The following is an 18,515-nucleotide window of genomic DNA, read 5'->3' as shown; positions in this document are numbered from 1 at the left end:
CCCCAAATACAGATGTGCCAAGCTTCTAGTGTCATACCCAAGAAGACTCAAGGCTGTAATCGTTGCCAAAGGTGTTTCAACCAAGCAATGAGTAAAGGGTCTGAATACTTATGGAAATGGGATATTTTTATTTAATTATACATTTGCAAAAAATTGCTTTGTTATTATGGGGTATTGATGAGGTCGGGGGGGAAAAAAACAATTTAATCAATTAAAACATTTTAGAGAGGTCAGAATACTTTCTGAACGCACTGTATGTATTTCCATAAATGATACAATTGTAAAGGCTAATAAGGCTGGTTGAACCCTTCATAGACGGTTCTAGTAAGAACCTTCAGAAGATCAAATGGCTTTTGGTATAACCCTTCATGGACGGTTCTAGGTAGAACCATATACAGTGGGTTCTTTGAAGTACCCCACATAGAGGGTTCTAGATGAAGCCTCTGCAAAGGGTTCTACCCAGCAACAAAAAAGGGGGGACAAACCGAAAAACCCTGTATGGTCTTACTTAGCACCTTTTTATCTAAGAGTGAAGTCATGGCTCATCCTATATAACTACTGCTATATACACCTTCTCTATTCACACACTGTCCATACTGTCTATACAAACCCTTCACATACATGGACAGTACTGAGCAAACGTTTTAGGCAGGTGTGAAAAAATGCTGTAAAGTAAGAATGCTTTCAAAAATAGACACATTAAAAGATTATATTTATCAATTAACAAAATGCAAAGTGAGTGAACTGAGGAAAAATCTACATCAAATCAATATTTGGTGTGACCACCCTTTGGCTTCAGAACAGCATCAATTCTTTGAGCTACACTTGCACACAGTTTTTGAAGGAACTCGGCAGGTAGGTTGGCCCAAACATCTTGGAGAACTAACCACAGATCTTCTGTGGATTTAGGCAGCCTCAGGTACTTATCTCTGTTCATGTAATCCCAGACAGACTCGATGAGGTTGAGATCAGGGCTCTGTGGGTGCCTTACCATCACTTCCAGGACTCGTTATTCTTCTTTACACTGGAGAAAGTTCTTCATGACATTCGCTGTATGTTTGGGGTTGTTGTCATGCTGCAGAATGCTTTTGGGGCCATTCAGATGCCTCCCTGATGGTATTGCATGATGGACAAGTATCTGCCGGTACTTCTCAGCATTGAGGAGACCATTAATTCTGACCAAATCACCAAATGAATTTTCAGAAATGCAGCCCCAAACTTGCAAGGAACCTCCACCATGCTTCACTGTTGCCTGCAGACACTCATTCGTGTTCCGTTCTCCAGGCCTTCGGCAAACAAACTGCCTTCTGCTACAGCCAAATATTTCTAATTCTGACTCATTAGTCCAGAGCGCCTGCTGCCATTTCCCAGCACCTCAGTTCTTTAACGTTACCCGTTTCACAGGAGCTTTACAGCACATCTGGAAACCCCTGTCTGCCTTAATGTCTGCCTGGGAGAGACCTTACTGATACACTACCTTGTGTCTTGTTGCTGTGCTCAGTCTTGACATGTCTGCCTGGGAGAGACCTTACTGATACACTACCTTGTGTCTTGTTGCTGTGCTCAGTCTTGACATGTCTGCCTGGGAGAGACCTTACTGATACACTACCTTGTGTCTTGTTGCTGTGCTCAGTCTTGACATGTCTGCCTGGGAGAGACCTTACTGATGCAGTACCTTGTGTCTTGTTGCTGTGCTCAGTCTTGACATGTCTGCCTGGGAGAGACCTTACTGATACACTACCTTGTGTCTTGTTGCTGTGCTCAGTCTTGACATGTCTGCCTGGGAGAGACCTTACTGATACACTACCTTGTGTCTTGTTGCTGTGCTCAGTCTTGACATGTCTGCCTGGGAGAGACCTTACTGATACACTACCTTGTGTCTTGTTGCTGTGCTCAGTCTTGACATGTCTGCCTGGGAGAGACCTTACTGATACACTACCTTGTGTCTTGTTGCTGTGCTCAGTCTTGACATGTCTGCCTGGGAGAGACCTTACTGATACACTACCTTGTGTCTTGTTGCTGTGCTCAGTCTTGACATGTCTGCCTGGGAGAGACCTTACTGATACACTACCTTGTGTCTTGTTGCTGTGCTCAGTCTTGACATGTCTGCCTGGGAGAGACCTTACTGATACAGTACCTTGTGTCTTGTTGCTGTGCTCAGTCTTGACATGTCTGCCTGGGAGAGACCTTACTGATACACTACCTTGTGTCTTGTTGCTGTGCTCAGTCTTGACATGTCTGCCTGGGAGAGACCTTACTGATACAGTACCTTGTGTCTTGTTGCTGTGCTCAGTCTTGACATGTCTGCCTGGGAGAGACCTTACTGATACACTACCTTGTGTCTTGTTGCTGTGCTCAGTCTTGACATGTCTGCCTGGGAGAGACCTTACTGATACAGTACCTTGTGTCTTGTTGCTGTGCTCAGTCTTGACATGTCTGCCTGGGAGAGACCTTACTGATACAGTACCTTGTGTCTTGTTGCTGTGCTCAGTCTTGGCATGTCTGCCTGGGAGAGACCTTGCTGATACAGTATAACTACCTTGTGTCTTGTTGCTGTGCTCAGTCTTACCATGTCTGCCTGGGAGAGACCTTGCTGATACAGTATAATTACCTTGTGTCTTGTTGCTGTGCTCAGTCTTGACATGTCTGCCTGGGAGAGACCTTGCTGATGCAGTACCTTGTCTCTTGTTGCTGTGCTCAGTCTTGACATGTCAGCCTGGGAGAGACCTTGCTGATGCAGTATAAACTACCTTGTGTCTTGTTGCTGTGCTCAGTCTTGACATGTCTGCCTGGGAGAGACCTTGCTGATACAGTATAACTACCTTGTGTCTTGTTGCTGTTCTCAGTCTTGACATGTCTGCCTGGGAGAGACCTTGCTGATACAGTATAACTACATTGTGTCTTGTTTCTGTGCTCAGTCTTGACATGTCTGCCTGAGAGAGACCTTGCTGATGCAGTACCTTGTGTCTTGTTGCTGTGCTCAGTCTTGGCATGTCTGCCTGGGAGAGACCTTGCTGATACAGTATAACTACCTTGTGTCTTGTTGCTGTGCTCAGTCTTACCATGTCTGCCTGGGAGAGACCTTGCTGATACAGTATAATTACCTTGTGTCTTGTTGCTGTGCTCAGTCTTGACATGTCTGCCTGGGAGAGACCTTGCTGATACAGTATAACTACCTTGTGTCTTGTTGCTGTTCTCAGTCTTGACATGTCTGCCTGGGAGAGACCTTGCTGATACAGTATAACTACATTGTGTCTTGTTTCTGTGCTCAGTCTTGACATGTCTGCCTGAGAGAGACCTTGCTGATGCAGTACCTTGTGTCTTGTTGCTGTGCTCAGTCTTGACATGTCTGCCTGGGAGAGACCTTGCTGATACAGTACCTTGTGTCTTGTTGCTGTGCTCAGTCTTGACATGTCTGCCTGGGAGAGACCTTGCTGATACAGTATAACTACCTTGTGTCTTGTTGCTGTTCTCAGTCTTGACATGTCTGCCTGGGAGAGACCTTACTGATACAGTACCTTGTGTCTTGTTGCTAAACTCATTCTTGCCATGTCTGCCTGGGAGAGAACTTGCTAATGCAGTACCTTGTGTCTTGTTGCTGTGCTCAGTCTTGACATGTCTGCCTGGGAGAGACCTTGCTAATGCAGTACCTTGTGTCTTGTTGCTGTGCTCAGTCTTGACATGTCTGCCTGGGAGAGACCTTACTGATACAGTACCTTGTGTCTTGTTGCTAAACTCATTCTTGCCATGTCTGCCTGGGAGAGAACTTGCTAATGCAGTACCTTGTGTCTTGTTGCTGTGCTCAGTCTTGACATGTCTGCCTGGGAGAGACCTTGCTAATGCAGTACCTTGTGTCTTGTTGCTGTGCTCAGTCTTGACATGTCTGCCTGGGAGAGACCTTACTGATACACTACCTTGTGTCTTGTTGCTGTGCTCAGTCTTGACATGTCTGCCTGGGAGAGAACTTGCTAATGCAGTACCTTGTGTCTTGTTGCTGTGCTCAGTCTTGACATGTCTGCCTGGGAGAGAACTTGCTAATGCAGTACCTTGTGTCTTGTTGCTGTGCTCAGTCTTGCCATGGTGTATGACTTTTGATTGTAAACTGTCTTCAGTAACCTCACCTTGTCAGCTGAGTTTGTCTGTTCCTCACCCAGTTTTATTCCTCCTACACAGCTGTTTCTGTTTCAGTTAATAATTTTGTTTCAAACTACATATTGAATTGATGATCATTAGGACCTGTTTGGTATAATTGTTTAATCATACACCTGACTAAAATCCCTGACTTTGTTCAAGTGTACCTAGAAGATCCGCTGCTGTTTTGAAGGCCAAGGGTGGTCACACCAAATATGGATTTGATGTAGATTTTTCTCTGTTCACTCACTTTTCATTTAGTTAATTGATAAATATAATCTATTAACGTGTCTATTTTTGAAAACATTCTTACTTTACAGCATTTTTTCAGACCTGCCTAAAACTTTTTGACGTTGCTGAATAGGATTTAGATTCTGGACTCTTATTGTTATGGGGTTTTGTATTGTGTATTTAAATACTGTATTCTGGACAGGTCCTTTTACTATGGGGTTTTGTACTGTGTATTTAAATACTGTATTCTGGACAGGTCCTTTTACTATGGGGTTTTGTATTGTGTATTTAAATACTGTATTCTGGACAGGTCCTTTTACTATGGGGTTTTGTATTGTGTGTTTAAATACTGTATTCTGGACAGGTCCTTTTACTATGGGGTTTTGTACTGTGTATTTAAATACTGTATTCTGGACAGGTCCTTTTACTATGGGGTTTTGTACTGTGTATTTAAATACTGTATTCTGGACAGGTCCTTTTACTATGGGGTTTTGTACTGTGTATTTAAATACTGTAATTTCGACATAGCTCATTCTAATATTTATACTACTCTACATTACATTTTAGTTAGACTGTTTTAACACACCGCGTATTTATTTACATACTGGATTATTGACATAGCTCACTAATATTTCTACTGCTGTACGTATCATTGTTCGTATACATTGTGCCGTATCATCCGGTGTATATATGTATAGATTGCTCTGGGGTTACTGTTACAGTGCTGTTGGGTTGTTAATTGGATTCATTCCCAAACTTTCTCAATTTATTTATTTTCTTTCTTTTTTGTTGTTTTTAAAATGGATAATTTCTGTGTTTGACATTTTACTGCGTTGTTAGGAACTAGTGACATAAGCATTTCGCTGCACCCACTATAAGATCTGCTCAATTGTCTTGGCAACCAATAAACGTTGATTTGATTTAAAACCATTCATAAATGACTCAACCATGAGGGGGAAAATACTTCAATATGTAGAATTCCTAGATAAATAGGTCAATATAATATTGACAACAGATAGTAGAGCCAGGCCTAGTTCCTGATTTTAAATGTTTTCAAAGCTTTAAAAAAAAGTCAACCGTGAACTATATTGTCCGTGAGTTTTCAAAGCCTCTGAGCTGAATTTTACATGAGAGCACACTATAAGACTGCTTCATTTGATAAATATAATATAAACATGATCCTTGGAAGGTTTTATAGATACAGGGTAGGCAGTAGGCTACTTAAAGATTGAAGTACTAGAAACGAATCTCAGTTTAAATCTCAGTGTGTTTGTGGGAGGGGGAGGGAGGGGGGGGATCACGCTGCCTGACCATCTAAGAAGCACAGGTTGAATCATAAAACGAATACAAAGGCTTAGCATTATACATGTATAAAGATCACTTGTCATGTGTTGTTGCAGCTCTCTGGAATGTCTCCTGTTGATTTACCTGCCCTGAATCCTAATATATTCATAAATATATCATATACTTTATACTTTAATATACGTTTTCTTTTGAACAATTGAATGTGACAAGGGACTAGATCTGCAGAATAAAGCCTCTTTGTTTGTCTTTAGTTTCAACCCAAAATTAAGATAAATATATATATATGACTTCAGCACCACATCTTACCCGACAGCTCCCTTGTAGTGAGTTGTTGTGATACTACTCTCACCTACAGTGCCTTGCGAAAGTATTCGGCCCCCTTGAACTTTGCGACCTTTTGCCACATTTCAGGCTTCAAACATAAAGATATAAAACTGTATTTTTTTGTGAAGAATCAACAACAAGTGGGACACAATCATGAAGTGGAACGACATTTATTGGATATTTCAAACTTTTTTAACAAATTAAAACTGAAAAATTGGGCGTGCAAAATTATTCAGCCCCTTTACTTTCAGTGCAGCAAACTCTCTCCAGAAGTTCAGTGAGGATCTCTGAATGATCCAATGTTGACCTAAATGACTAATGATGATAAATACAATCCACCTGTGTGTAATCAAGTCTCCGTATAAATGCACCTCATGAAGAACAAGGAACACACCAGGCAGGTCCGAGATACTGTTGTGAAGAAGTTTAAAGCCGGATTTGGATACAAAAAGATCTCCCAAGCTTTAAACATCCCAAGGAGCACTGTGCAAGCGATAATATTGAAATGGAAGGAGTATCAGACCACTGCAAATCTACCAAGACCTGGCCGTCCCTCTAAACTTTCAGCTCATACAAGGAGAAGACTGATCAGAGATGCAGCCAAGAGGCCCATGATCACTCTGGATGAACTGCAGAGATCTACAGCTGAGGTGGGAGACTCTGTCCATAGGACAACAATCAGTCGTATATTGCACAAATCTGGCCTTTATGGAAGAGTGGCAAGAAGAAAGCCATTTCTTAAAGATATCCATAAAAAGTGTTGTTTAAAGTTTTCCACAAGCCACCAGGGAGACACACCAAACATGTGGAAGAAGGTGCTCTGGTCAGATGAAACCAAAATTGAACTTTTTGGCAACAATGCAAAACGTTATGTTTGGCATAAAAGCAACACAGCTCTGAACCCTGAACACACCATCCCCACTGTCAAACATGGTGGTGGCAGCATCATGGTTTGGGCCTGCTTTTCTTCAGCAGGGACAGGGAAGATGGTTAAAATTGATGGGAAGATGGATGGAGCCAAATACAGGACCATTCTGGAAGAAAACCTGATGGAGTCTGCAAAAGACCTGAGACTGGGACGGAGATTTGTCTTCCAACAAGACAATGATCCAAAACATAAAGCAAAATCTACAATGGAATGGTTCAAAAATAAACATATCCAGGTGTTAGAATGGCCAAGTCAAAGTCCAGACCTGAATCCAATCGAGAATCTGTGGAAAGAACTGAAAACTGCTGTTCACAAATGCTCTCCATCCAACCTCACTGAGCTCGAGCTGTTTTGCAAGGAGGAATGGGAAAAAATGTCGGTCTCTCGATGTGCAAAACTGATAGAGACATACCCCAAGCGACTTACAGCTGTAATCGCAGCAAAAGGTGGCACTACAAAGTATTAACTTAAGGGGGCTGAATAATTGTGCACGCCCAATTTTTAAGTTTTTGATTTGTTAAAAAAGTTTGAAATATCCAATAAATGTCGTTCCACTTCATGATTGTGTCCCACTTGTTGTTGATTCTTCACAAAAAAATACAGTTTTATATCTTTATGTTTGAAGCCTGAAATGTGGCAAAAAGTCGCAAAGTTCAAGGGGGCCGAATACTTTCGCAAGGCACTGTATATCTGATTTTAAATACATCACGTCGCTTAATTAAGGTTATAGCCGATATCCGAACTTTAACTCCCTCTAAACACTGCCAACAGACATGACCGTCAGTAAAGTCAAATCTAGGTGGGTGGAATATATGTTATTTTATCTCCACTACAAACACCGTTGATTGACGTGAAATATCATCTACTTAAAATTTCAAAAGCACATAGACTCACACCACATAATGTATTTCTTGGCTGCGTTATTCGGTCTAATACAGGGGGGGACATCCGAGCTGTTTGTTGGAGATCGTCTATGTTTATTTTAATATTATTTAACTTCAAGACAATACCACTTGTATTGATATCACCCAATAAAAGCCTTAAATTACAAGCCTACATCATTTTCAGATTGTTATCCAACTCCTCAACATCTTTTATCAGCGCTTTATGCCGAATGTCTTAGTATTTCAGACATAATTAGAGGCTACCAAGTGCAAACACTTATATACAAAAGTAATAGATTAGGTGAATATTCTCTAAAATTATAGATATATTTTATAGATCAATTCCATGCTTTTTCAAAAGTAGGCTAATAAGATAACAACTTTTACACGTTCTGAAAACTGCTTGTTTGACAAAAGAGGTGCACGATGTTGTATTTTAATATTTTATTGCAACTTTCTACAAATCTACAAGACAAACACGTGTGACGTGTATTATACAAAATACATGTACATCTCCCTCTAAAGCAATATATAAATCAGTCACAACGGAAAACTAACATACAGTAACTTACATAAAGTCATAAACACATGAAAGCAATCACATTCCACCACAGATAAGAAAGAGCCCTTTATCCAGAACTAAACTGATACATTACTCCGTACATTCTGCACACACGGTGCCAAGTTTCTACTCAAGCGTGCATGGTTGATGGCCTATCTGCATTTTGTGTGACACAAAAAGTACAACAACAAAAAAGACCTTGCATGAATCAGTAATTGTGTTTTGTCTGTACTGACAAACATAACTGTAACTACATATGAGGACACTGAGGTCCGGAGGTCGATCGTTTCTTCTAATTTTAAGAAAAATAATAATAAAAAAATATGTATTTTGTACACAAATAAAATCAATTAGCCTACAGGTCATTTAAATATTGCTCCCAGCGTCGAACGATTATAGTCTTGATCTGACTGAGTTATATTCGCACCGTCCTTTTTGCGAAGGCGTGGAATCATGAACATTGATATTTTGTTTTGTTCGTCTGCGTCACCCGGATTTGCCTTTTTAGCAGCACATTCACCGCTCTTCCAAACCGCTAACCCCCGCCCTCTTGCCGCACAACGAACTACCCCAGTTCGCAGTAGGCTCTGCTGACAGTGGGTTTAGGAGAAGCCGGACAAAAAGCTAATTATAACAGTCCCGCCTTGTCTACAGACATCCCCCAAACAAACAAAAACTGAAGTGCACAACTGCTAAGTATTTGCTTATAGGTATGTCAGTCAGGTGGGTATAGTTATATTGCAGTGTGGTTGAAGGGCTCTGGCTAGTGTTACTTAGCCAGCTAGAAGGATGAAGTGAGAATGTTAAAAGGAGCCTACCTCAGCAGGATAAAAAAATACTCTACTAAGTTATCATTGTAACTTTGCTTTACAGAGAGCAAGCTACTGAGACAGACAGTGGTGTGGCACTCAGTGGTGAGGCTGAGGCAGGCTGCAATGCATACAGGAGGAAGCAGAGGAGACAGAGAGAGCGAGGAAACTTGGGGTAGGGGCCCCATGTGGGGTCCCCTGAGAAAATCTGAACTAATCTTATCAAACAATTTAGGAACTAAAAAAGAAGATATGTTTCAATATGATCTCCACAGGACCTATCTTCCCTGGAGGCCGACATTAAAATACAACCCCTGTATGTTTCTATGTGAACATCTCCACAGGACCCATCTTCCCCGGGGAGACCAACATTAAAATACAACCCCTGTATGTTTCAATGTGAACATCTCCACAGGACCTATCTTCCCTGGAGGACGACATTAAAATACAACCCCTGTATGTTTCTATGTGAACATCTCCACAGGACCTATCTTCCCTGGAGGACGACATTAAAATACAACCCCTGTATGTTTCTATGTGAGCATCTCCACAGGACCTATCTTCCCTGGAGGCCAACATTAAAATACAACCCCTGTATGTTTTAATTTTGAACATCTCCACAGGACCTATCTTCCCTGGAGGCCAACATTAAAATACAACCCCTGTATGTTTTAATTTTGAACATCTCCACAGGACCTATCTTCCCTGGAGGGCGACATTAAAATACAACCCCTGTATGTTTTAATTTTGAACATCTCCACAGGACCTATCTTCCCTGGAGGCCGACATTAAAATACAACCCCTGTATGTTTTAATTTTGAACATCTCCACAGGACCTATCTTCCCTGGAGGCCGACATTAAAATACAACCCCTGTATGTTTCTATGTGAACATCTCCACAGGACCTATCTTCCCTGGAGGCCAACATTAAAATACAACCCCTGTATGTTTTAATTTTAAACATCTCCACAGTACCTATCTTCCCTGGAGGACGACATTAAAATACAACCCCTGTATGTTTCAATGTGATCTCCACAGGACCTATCTTCCCTGGAGGCAAACATTAAAATACAACCCCTGTATGTTTTAATTTTGAACATATCCACAGGACCTATCTTCCCTGGAGGCCAACATTAAAATACAACCCCTGTATGTTTCTATGTGAACATCTCCACAGGACCAATCTTCCCTGGAGGCCGACATTAAAATACAACCCCTGTATGTTTCTATTTGAACAACTCCACAGGACCTATCTTCCGTGGAGGCCGACATTAAAATACAACCCCTGTTCCGTGGAGGCAGACATTAAAATACAACCCCTGTATGTTTCTATGTGAACATCTCCACAGGACCAATCTTCCATGGAGGCCGACATTAAAATACAACCCCTGTATGTTTCTATGTGAACATCTCCACAGGACCAATCTTCCATGGAGGCCGACATTAAAATACAACCCCTGTATGTTTCTATGTCAACATCTCCACAGGACCAATCTTCCATGGAGGCCGACATTAAAATACAACCCCTGTATGTTTCTATGTGAACATCTCCACAGGACCAATCTTCCATGGAGGCCGACATTAAAATACAACCCCTGTATGTTTCTATGTGAACATCTCCACAGGACCTATCTTCCCATAACATGGTTATGGCCCTGCTGACTAAATAACAAACCTGGTTATGGCCCTGCTGACTAAATAACAAACCTGGTTATGGGCTTGATGACTAAATAACAAACCTGGTTATGGCCCTGATGACTAAATAACAAACCTGGTTATGGCCCTGATGACTAAATAACAAACCTGGTTATGGCCCTGATGACTAAATAACAAACACTTAGTATTCTTTCCAGTCAAAACAATACTACTCCACAGACAGACAGTTTGAGCAGGTATGGGGCAGATTACTATACTCTCTCTCTCTCATTTATTTGGCTGTGCACTATGAGGTCCAATGGCACTAAACCCTCTGAGCCCATAATTATAGCGCCAAATACACCAAATGGCACAAGCACAGTCTGATTCCAGACTTGTTTACTGTGGATGGCACACACACACACACACACACACACACACACACAGAGAGAGAGAGAGATACACACACAAACACAGGGCTAACCACACTCGGTCCATTAAAATTGTTTACAGACTCAATTTACCTGTCTGGACCTAAAAATAGGACACATCCTTGTTTTGTGTTTTGAGATTGGGAGTAGAGATCTGTTGAGCAGATGTCAGTGTGTGTCTGTCTCCCTCTCTCTCTCTCCCTCTCTCCTTCTCTCTGTCCGCTCTCTCTCTCTGTCCTCTCTCAATTCAATTCAATGGGCTTTATTGGCATGGTAAACACATGTTAACATTGGAAAAGCAAGTGAAGTAGATAATATACAAAAGTTAAATAAACAATAAAAATGAACACTCGCTCTCTGTCCTCTCTCTCCTCTCTACCTCTCTCTCTCTGTCCTCCCCACCTCTCACCCTCTCTTTCTGTCCTCTCTCTCTCTGTCCTCCCTCCCTCTCTCTTTCTGTCCTCCCTCTCTCTCTCTCTCTGTATGTATATATATATGTACGTTCTGAGAACATTCTCTAAATGTTGTGAATGTTTTGAATAAATGTAAAGGTTATTTGGAGATTTTTTAAGTATCTTCCTAAAAACTCACTGAATATTGCATCAAGACTTTTAATAACACTGCCAGCTTAGGTCAACTGTTCTGAACTCTCAGTACAGATAGGATACATTGGAGATACCTTTGCTTAGGTATTAATCATGCAAACACATCTCTTTTTATTGTAGCACAGCGTCAGTGAGATTTGAACCTATGATCTACTAGTTGTCTATCCATGGACTTAGTCCATTGCCCACCAGGATGGAGCTACAAACCCATGTTTTTAAAAAACTCATACAAAGCTGTTCATTGTAGTTTACTCAACCAGCTCTCATTTCAATGGAAACAAGCACTCATTAAGATCAGCTGTGGCCAATTAGTGGGTGCGGCCAACACACCTGAACACACTTAACAAGATCGAGGAGAGAGAGTTTTGTTGACCCGGAGAACAGAATGTATATGTTGTTAAATAAAATTCTTAGAACCTTATGAATGTTTTCTTGGGGTTTTTAATGGAACATTTTCTTAATGTTCTGAGAACAGGACTTGAAATAGAACCATGAGGAAACCTGCAGAAAACATTTTAGCTGAATAACTGAAATTCCCACAGAAGAATTTCTTAAATGTGCTGAGAATGTTCCAAAGCCACACAACTATCCTGCACCATTCCCAGAACGATGTGGGAAAGTTGGATGACTTTGGAGTTTAAAGTGCAGACTGGCAGCTTTAATTTGAGGCTATTTCATATATATTTGGGTGAAGCGTTTAGAAATTACAGCCCTTTCAGTACATAGTCGGCCCATTTTAGGAGACCAAAAGTATTGGGACAAATTCATTTATGTGTATTCAAGTAGTAAAAAGGATTTGGTCCCATATTCATAGCACACAATGACTACATCAAGTGTGTGACTCTACACATTTGTTGGATGTAATTTGCTGTTAGTTTTGGTTGTGTTTCAGATGATGTTGTGCCCAAGAGAAATGAATGGTAAATAATGTATTGTGTCATTTTGGAGTCACTTTTATTATAAATAAGAATAGGATATGATTCTAAACACTTCTACATTAATGTGGATGTTACCATGGTTACAGATCATCCTCAATGAGTGAAAGAGTTACAGATGCAGAAATATCATACACCAAAGACATGCTCACCTCTCACCTCTCACCTCTCCAAAACAAACAGAAAATGCCTCCAACACATTTGTGGAGTCACAGGCTGGATGTAGCCATTGCGCACTATGAATATGGGACCAAATACTTGCCTTTTTACTACTTTAATGCACATATAGTGGGGCAAAAAAGTATTTAGTCAGCCACCAATTGTGCAAGTTCTCCCACTTAAAAAGATGAGAGGCCTGTAATTTTCATTATAGGTACACTTCAACTATGACAGACAAAATGAGAAGAAAAAAATCCAGAAAATCACATTGTAGTATTTGTAATGAATTTATTTGCAAATTATGGTGGAAAATAAGTATTTGGTCAATAACAAAAGTTTATCTCAATACTTTGTTATATACCCTTTGTTGGCAATGACAGAGGTCAAACGTTTTCTGTAAGTCTTCACAAGTTTTTCACACACTGTTGCTGGTATTTTGGCCCATTCCCCCATGCAGATCTCCTCTAGAGCAGTGATGTTTTGGGGCTGTTGCTGGGCAACACGGACTTTCATCTCCCTACAAAGATTTTCTATGGGGTTGAGATCTGGAGACTGGCTAGGCCACTCCAGGACCTTGAAATGCTTCTTACGAAGCCACTCCTTCGTTGCCCGGACAGTGTGTTTGGGATCATTGTCATGCTGAAAGACCCAGCCACGTTTCATCCTCAATGCCCTTGCTGATGGACGGAGGTTTTCACTCAAAATCTCACGATACACGGCCCCATTCATTCTTTCCTTTACACGGATCAGTCGTCCTGGTCCCTTTGCAGAAAAACAGGATACAACATGATATGGGGGCATGAATGTTCAAGTAAACAGAACCCAGTTCAAACTGTTATCCTAAGACTGTGTGAACGGTAAACACGTGATGATAATGGCAAGACACAAAGAGGGCAGAAACCTTCAAGTGGAACTGACAGCATTTTGAAATCTTATTCAAATCTGTTCATATAGGCCCCCAGGGCGAATATGACACCTTTTTTGTACATTTTCTGACAAGCGAGCACTTAGATATGACCATTTTCACAAATTCATATAATGTTTGTGAATTATGTAGAGTAAGGCATATGTGAAAGTTCTATAGCAAAATAGAGTAGGAAAGCTTCTGTGCGTTTGGACAACAGAAGTAAATAAAACCTAATAAAAACATCTGTCTCGTCCAGGACCGGTGCGCGATAACCAATCAGAGCTACAGTAGGCCTTTATGCAAATAAGCCATTTTCCACATGGGCCTGTCATCATTCACTTTGAACTGGACTGTGTGTTTACAGGCAGTAGGGCCTGCCATCATTCACTTTGAACTGGACTGTGTGTTTACAGGCAGTAGGGCCTGCCATCATTCACTTTGAACTGGACTGTGTGTTTACAGGCAGTAGGGCCTGCCATCATTCACTTTGAACTGGACTGTGTGTTTACAGGCAGTAGGGCCTGCCATCATTCACTTTGAACTGGACTGTGTGTTTACAGGCAGTAGGGCCTGCCATCATTCACTTTGAACTGGACTGTGTGTTTACAGGCAGTAGGGCCTGACATCATTCACTATGAACTGGACTGTGTGTTTACAGGCAGTAGGGCCTGCCATCATTCACTTTGAACTGGACTGTGTGTTTACAGGCAGTTGGGCCTGTCATCATTCACTTTGAACTGGACTGTGTGTTTACAGGCAGTAGGGCCTGTCATCATTCACTTTGAACTGGACTGTGTGTTTACAGGCAGTAGTAACAGCGTGACTTTAGCTCATCAGAACGCATTCGCCAAAAGCCACAAAATACACCTGAAAGGATTTCTGCAAATATGTAAATACCACGGGAGTCCTCTTACATTTGGGATCTTTACAATCCTTTTGATCAAACAACCATGAAAAAGGTAGGCTCTCTCTCCCTCAGTTGCATATGCACATCAACAACAACAAGATCAACAACTATTGATAGCCAAAGGGGATGGCCTAAAATCTTTGAAAAATTGCACTGAGAAACAATGGGGAATAGTAGCCTGCTCACTGTTCTGCAGCCTGCCTGCCAATGCATGCTTGTCCCAACCCAGGTTTTGACAACTGAATGGGAACTTAAACCATTTAATCGATGCCAAATACATTTGATTTACAACTAAGGGTGAGTTGTTAAATTGCCTTCAGTGTGTCAGAGTAGGGTCTGAGTTGTTCGTCTGTTCAGATTGTCTGTTCGTAAATTCAGATTGTCTGTTCGTAAATTCAGATTGTCTGTTCGTAAATTCAGAATGTCTGTTCGTAAATTCAGAATGTCTGTTCGTAAATTCAGAATGTCTGTTCGTAAATTCAGAATGTCTGTTCGTAAATTCAGAATGTCTGTTCGTAAATTCAGAATGTCTGTTCGTAAATTCAGAATGTCTGTTCGTAAATTCAGAATGTCTGTTCGTAAATTCAGAATGTCTGTTCGTAAATTCAGAATGTCTGTCCGTAAATTCAGAATGTCTGTTCGTAAATTCAGAATGTTCGTTCGTAAATTCAGAATGTTCGTTCGTAAATTCAGAATGTTCGTTCGTAAATTCAGAATGTTCGTTCGTAAATTCAGAATGTTCGTTCGTAAATTCAGAATGTTCATAAATTCAGAATGTTCATAAATTCAGAATGTTCGTATATTCAGAATGTTCGTAAATTCAGAATGTTCGTAAATTCAGAATGTTCGTTCGTAAATTCAGAATGTTCGTTCGTAAATTCAGAATGTTCGTTCGTAAATTCAGAATGTTCGTTCGTAAATTCAGAATGTTCGTTCGTAAATTCAGAATGTTCGTTCGTAAATTCAGAATGTTCGTCCGTAAATTCAGAATGTTCGTTCGTAAATTCAGAATGTTCGTTCGTAAATTCAGAATGTTCGTTCGTAAATTCAGAATGTTCGTTCGTAAATTCAGAATGTTCGTTCGTAAATTCAGAATGTTCGTTCGTAAATTCAGAATGTTCGTTCGTAAATTCAGAATGTTCGTAAATTCAGAATGTTCGTAAATTCAGAATGTTCGTAAATTCAGAATGTTCGTTCGTAAATTCAGAATGTTCATAAATTCAGAATGTTCGTAAATTCAGAATGTTCGTAAATTCAGAATGTTCATAAATTCAGAATGTTCGTTCGTAAATTCAGAATGTTCGTTCGTAAATTCAGAATGTTCGTAAATTCAGAATGTTCGTTCGTAAATTCAGAATGTTCGTAAATTCAGAATGTTCGTAAATTCAGAATGTTCATAAATTCAGAATGTTCATAAATTCAGATTGCCTGTAAATTCAGTGTGTTTCGCTTTCCGGGTGTTCAGAACACACACTGCACTATTGACACTGGTCTGGATGCTCTGGCCGAGGAGTAGGGTTGATCCTAGCATTCCTCACAATGGCAGTCAAGCATCCAAGCTAACTGGCTAAAGTTGGATAGCTTGCTAGCTACTTCCAGACACAAATGAGAGAACATTCTGACCACACCTCACTGTGACAGTTTTCCTCACCTTAGCAAAGCTGCAGCAGGTGTATCTCACTGATCATCCCTAAAGCCAACACCTCATTTGGCCGCCTTTCGTTCCAGTACTCTGCTACCTGTGACTGGAACGAATTGCAAAAATCGCTGAAGTTGGAGACTTTTATCTCCCTCACCAACTTCAAACATCAGCTATCTGAGCAGCTAACCGATCGCTGCAGCTGTACATAGTCTATTGGTAAATAGCCCACCCTTTTTCACCTACCTCATCCCCATACTGTTTTTATTTATTTACTTTTCTGCTCTTTTGCACACCAATATCTCTACCTGTACATGACCATCTGATCATTCATCACTCCAGTGTTAATCTGCAAAATTGTAATTATTTGCCTACCTCCTCATGCCTTTTGCACACATTGTATATAGACTCCCCCTTTGGTTTCTACTGTGTTATTGACTTGTTAATTGTTTACTCCATGTGTAACTCTTTGTTGTCTGCTCACACTGCTATGCTTTATCTTGGCCAGGTCGCAGTTGCAAATGAGAACTTGTTCTCAACTAGCCTACCTGGTTCAATAAAGGTGTTCTCAACTAGCCTACCTGGTTAAATAAAGGTGTTCTCAACTAGCCTACCTGGTTAAATAAAGGTGAAATAAAAAAATAAAAAATAAAAAATAAATGTTATCTAGAGTGTTAGTGACTGACTGTGCTGCTGGCAAGATTTTAAGTACTTTACTGCCCGGTCATATTCAGCAGGTGTTGCGCGTTAGTAAATTCATCAATTATTCTGCACTCTGGTACGCTCAGACGAGAGTGCTCTGAAATCAGAGTAGATAGCCAGAGTGAATTTACAAGCGCAAGAGATATGCTAACTGGATAACAGTTGTTCAAGTTCAGTATAGCTAGCTAGCAAAGTGATTCACATGTCTTACTAGCTAACCAAATGACTCCTGCATCTCTGTAGCCACGCATAAACGATAGGAGGGGAAAGATTTGGCCACTCAGCCACTCCTCCAATAGCATGACTGCGGTCAAGTGAAGCCATGACATCCTCCCAGCACTTCCCAGAAGCTAGCTAGCTAACGTTAGGCTCTGTGTTTTTAGCTTGCTAAATAAATAGATACATAAATAGGATACGCTAGTCTATTAGCCACTTTATGACTGACTTGTGATCATTGTCCTTGCTAGTTTGGTTGTATGTACATGCCTTAGTTACATTCCTCCTTTCTTGTTCCAAATATTGAGTGATTGAAACTCCCTGAAAGGGTGGAGGCAGTAAACAATGTACCAGCCCAGCTCTGATATACAACCTGATAGCAATATGTTTTGGACAACCAAGAAATGTATTGGTGAATTATATGAATCATGCATTGAACTTGAGCTTTTCTGCCAGTAATGCCTTACTGTACGTCATGGAATTCTGAGTCAAATAGAACCTATTTTTTAAAAACCTCTTATACAGTTGGCTTTGTAGCATAAACTGGGAATTCTATATTCTTTGACTGATATTATGATTGTCTGTTTGTTTCATATCTGCAGAGTAAGTTAAAACGCTGTCAATTCCACTTTAAGTGGAGCAAGACTCATGAGAGCATTTTCATCGTGGTCATACACTCTTCATAGAACACATTGGTGACGCTCAGGACACCTGACAGAAGATCATAAAGACAAGTGATATGCAAGTCAAAGACTCCCAGTGGGTTGCAGCACATTCATATAGGACCAGGTTAGATAGGGAGGGGTGAAGAGGCGGTTCAGTAGGGGTGTGACGGGGGTCTCAAAAGATCCCACAATACCTTGTGGCATGCATATGATTCCTTATAGATTGAGAAGGGGTTCATTTGCTCAGGACTTGAGGAAACCGTTAAAACAATGTAGCAGCCATCTTACCCTGCACAAACACTAACCACAACCACTACTAATAAACAATGTAGCAACCATCTTACCCTGCACAAACACTAACCACTACCACTACTAATAAACAATGTAGCAGTCATCTTACCCTGCACAAACACTAACCACTACCACTACTAATAAACAATGTAGCAACCATCTTACCCTGCACAAACACTAACCACTACCACTACTAATAAACAATGTAGCAACCATCTTACCCTGCACAAACACTAACCACTACCACTA

The sequence above is a fragment of the Oncorhynchus kisutch genome, unplaced genomic scaffold, assembly GCF_002021735.2.
Source record: "Oncorhynchus kisutch isolate 150728-3 unplaced genomic scaffold, Okis_V2 Okis03b-Okis08b_hom, whole genome shotgun sequence".
Taxonomy (NCBI): domain Eukaryota; kingdom Metazoa; phylum Chordata; class Actinopteri; order Salmoniformes; family Salmonidae; genus Oncorhynchus; species Oncorhynchus kisutch.
This window is presented reverse-complemented; position numbering follows the sequence as displayed.